Genomic DNA, 3,930 nt, shown 5'->3' on the forward strand with positions numbered 1-3,930 from the left:
TAGGCTGGGTTCACACCTAGGCGTATCGAATATGCGCGTTTGTCACGAGCTACTTGGCTGTATCCCAATGGAAACGCGCGACAAAAACGCCCCAAAGAAGTTCATGTACTTCTTTGGGCGTAGGGCGTTTTGTAGCGCGTTCATACGGCCTGTAACACGCCCAGGTGTGAACCATACCCATAGGAAATAATGGGATTACGGTGTTTGAGCGTTATGCAGAGCGTTCGAACGTGCTACAAAACGCCCAGGTGTGAACCAGGCCTAAGGAAGCAATGGCTACCTGGCTCCTGGGGTTTGTACAGCCCTGCTTCAATGGTTTTGTTAAAAAAAAAAATCTGCCTGAAGCACAGCTTTTACCCGACTGTCAAAAACCAAGGACGATATCAGTGGATGCGACACAGCCACAGCAAGCAAACCCCACAAAGACTGAGTGCACAAATATGTCATTTTCACTGCTGTTGGTTGGCTTTTATAACTAAATGTATGAAATAACTTAAAACCAAACCAACACATAAAGGCCCCATTCAGATGAGTGGTCCAATGGTCAGTCTTTCAGGCGGACCCGATCGAATGCTCAAAGTCTATAGGAAGCCGGGTCTAAACGAATGGGCATCTGTTCACATCAGCTCACCCCCAGCCAGACATTGTTCTATTTCAATGGACCTGATTGTGCCGAATCGGGGGTAATCTGATGTAAACAGACACATGATTCCCCATAGACCGACATGGGATCTGGTCATTTAAGTTTTTTCCTCCAGCACGGTTTGGGGAGTTTTTAATTGCGTTTTAGCTCTGAAACGCCATTTCAAATCGCCGAAAACCGCCTTTTAAAAATCTGCACTGATCTGTACCCGCCATATGGGGCCTAAAGCTAGACATACATACCTAGGGGCTTAATGAAAAAAAATAAAAGATTCCTCCATCAATGCTATGAGTGTGTTGATCGAGGAATCCCCGCTTTCCTTTTGTATTCTGACAGCCATTGGCTGATTGCGGTATACCACCCAAAAGGGTGCTGATATTGGCAACCACTGTGCAAATTTTGGCCAGTTCATCTAGAACAGCGGTTCTCAACCTGTAGGTCGCGACCCCGTTGGAGGTAGAATGACGATTTGCCAGGGGTCGCCCGGGAGTCTCTCGCTGATAGATAGCAGCTACCGGCCTCCCGGGAGAAAAACCCTTTTCCCGGAAAGATTTACTCTGCTCGATCGAGCAGAGTAAACCTTTCCCTGCGATCTGTTTTTTTTTTCTCCTTGTGACATCGGGGCTGCCATAAGTCAGGAAAAAACCCATAGGAATGAATACCTAGATTCCTATTGGCTATTTCACTTTGCAATAGCCTCTGCTGCTGCCAATCAGCTAATGGGGACCTGCAGTTCTCCATCAGGTCCTCTTCTAGTGACTGATAGCAGCAGAGGGCGGGTGCAATAGCTAGTTTGCTATTGCAAAACGATATAGCCAATAGGAATCTAGCTATGCATTCCTATGGTTGGTTTTTTCTGACGGAGTACGCCAGTGGTTCTCAACCTGTGGGTCGCTATGTGATTTCTGCTGTGCTAGGTGAGAGTCCTCCTCAGCCCTCTCCTAGCGCAGCAGTGTCAGTTCTCCCGCCACGCTGCCAGATGTCGCTGCAGCAGCCGCGTCATCCCTAAATTTTACCGTTGGGGTCAGCACAACTTGGCAAATGTTACCAAGGGGTCCCGGCCCTAGAAAGGTTGAGAACCACTGATCTAGAACCATCTGAAATGCACATAATGTATGGTCAGCTTTACATCCATCTCCTCTTCCTATCGGCTAGCTTTCCATTGGCTAAAACAAAAACATTCAAGCCTGAACAATTGAAGGAAAATGCTTTATTATGAAAATGCTCACGCTATACTGTGAACAGGGGTTTAAAGCAGTCCTTCACACATACACCCAAACACCCACTTTGCATTATTGTAACCCCCAGTTAACAATGTAAAACACCACCATATTCCACCCCGCCCTTGTATCTATTCTTGCCTAGGCAAGAATGACATGTATCCTGCCTCATAAGCCTTCTGGGATATCCACGTCACATATCCCAAGATGCAGCAGCTGAAGCATACACAGCGCTTGAGGAAGGACTTGGTATTGCGTCAGGGGGGCGCCTGCAAGAACCCAAAGGCTCTTTTCACATGGGCGGCCCGACTCAGTTTTTCAGGCAGACCTGAGCAGATGCCCAATGTTAGTGTATGGGCAGCCGTGTGTAAACGGACAGGTGCCCATTTATATCCTCTTATCCCGACTCCGGCCAAGTCTGGAAAAACAAACAGATCAGAGATCCGTTTCACCAGAAATTATCGTGTCGGATCAGGGGGTAACTATTTTTCCAAATTCTTTATTTATGAACAAGAGGGTGGGATACAGACCTGATCATGCCAGATTGGGGGTAATTTGATATAAATGGACACATGGCCATTTACATCCAATTCCATATAGACTGCCTGCCATGGGGTCCAGCAGTTTCAGTTCTATCCTCCATCCCAAGGTGGAGAAAGAAAACTGTATGTACACGGATGTCACTGTGGTGTCATCCGCTCCATAATGCCCTGATCAGAAGGGGGTCCCTGCACAGATCCCCTCCTGGTCAGCCCGTGTTAAAGGGGCCAAAGAGACAGCCGGCTCCTGATGACGCAAGGAAGGAAGATGGCGGCATGGGCCCCGGCATGCAGCATCGGATTTAGGCAGAGCAATACTGGGTTTGCTGGGTGTGTGAGTATGTTTACTGTGGATAACCTAGCAACAAAGAGAAGTTCCCCTATTAAAACACTGACTCTGGATCCAGGAATAGCATGAATGACCTAGACCTTGCGCCTGACTACATTCTGAATGGTGAAGTAGTGGTCCTTTCCTGGGCTGTCAGTCCAGCTGTTCCCTCTAGTACGGTGTGATCCCCCACACTGACTATGTGGTGAGCACTGAGCACTACACGGTGATGTGTACACCAGCAGCCTATTACTGTACACGGTCACACAGAACAGTAGCCTGACTAGGTAGAGTAACATGTATACTCCGTAGCATTCATACAATGCCGGGCTCTGTAAATACTTGTGTCTTCTCTCTCCCTCGTCCATTTCCTGTCACACTTCTCCTCGTGCTATGAGACACAGACACGCCGCTGCTGCTCCTTCTCGCGCTCCGGGCTGTCAGTCCGCTGTCCGCCGATGTAACAGTGACAACGGGACGCTGACAGACATCTTCAACCGCCAATGGGAGACGCCAGGCGCGATAAGCTGCGTTCCCTTCTGACAAGCGGTCGCCCGCAAAGGATTCCCTCACACCTAGAGCAAACATTGTCAGCTCCTGCTATTACCTCAGGGCAGGCGGCAGCGAAAACCGGCGGACATAGCTATACACGAGGAGAGAGAAAAGCGCAGCCGTGGAGTCCTTCACTCACCTGGGGTTATCACTGACAAAACACAGCGCTGCTCCTCCACAACCACCGCTCAATGCCGACTATTCCAGCGGGAGGTTGGAGAAGGGGGCTGAGCGTACACGGGCTCCGCCCCGCGGGTGTCGTCAGCGCGCAGCATCTTGCGAGCAATTGCGTCAATGCGCAGAGGGGAAGGACGCGTGAGATAGTGCGCAGTGACACGCTAGGTTTGAGTCCGCACTGAGCGAGAACTAGAGAGGATTGGGGGTGTGGGAATGTTCCCGGGTGTCGTACGGCGTACCTACATGTGAGGTGTTCGATCACGTGTTCACTCGCTGTACCGATGTGTGATGCACAGTACGTGCATCACACATCGGTGGGGTCTGTGGAGGGAGAAGGCATTGTCACATGCTTGTCTCCTGTTAACACATACGGGAACTACTTGTAGGAGTTTGCAACTGGGCGTAAAAATCACAGCGTGCTGTGTGCGTGTGAGATATCTTACACCTGTGGGCGATGAAGCGAGTCTTGTC

The 3,930-nt window shown here is 49.8% G+C and overlaps 1 protein-coding gene across 2 annotated transcripts in view; it reads right to left on the minus strand.

Annotated features, from left to right (window-relative positions):
* The window catches only part of SLC20A2 (solute carrier family 20 member 2), a 43,267-nt gene extending 39,697 nt beyond the window's left edge, over positions 1-3,570 (minus strand). Inside the window, exon 1 of one of the 2 annotated variants that reach the window (XM_018576856.1) lies at positions 3,422-3,570. The gene's annotated coding sequence lies outside the window, so the exon portion shown is untranslated. The remainder of the gene's footprint in view (positions 1-3,421) is intronic. The other variant, XM_018576854.1, reaches the window with a different exon arrangement.
* Positions 3,571-3,930: the final 360 nt, after the last annotated feature.

The sequence above is a fragment of the Nanorana parkeri genome, unplaced genomic scaffold (genome assembly GCF_000935625.1).
Source record: "Nanorana parkeri isolate BGI_ZX_2015 unplaced genomic scaffold, ASM93562v1 scaffold78, whole genome shotgun sequence".
In the NCBI taxonomy this organism is placed as follows: domain Eukaryota; kingdom Metazoa; phylum Chordata; class Amphibia; order Anura; family Dicroglossidae; genus Nanorana; species Nanorana parkeri.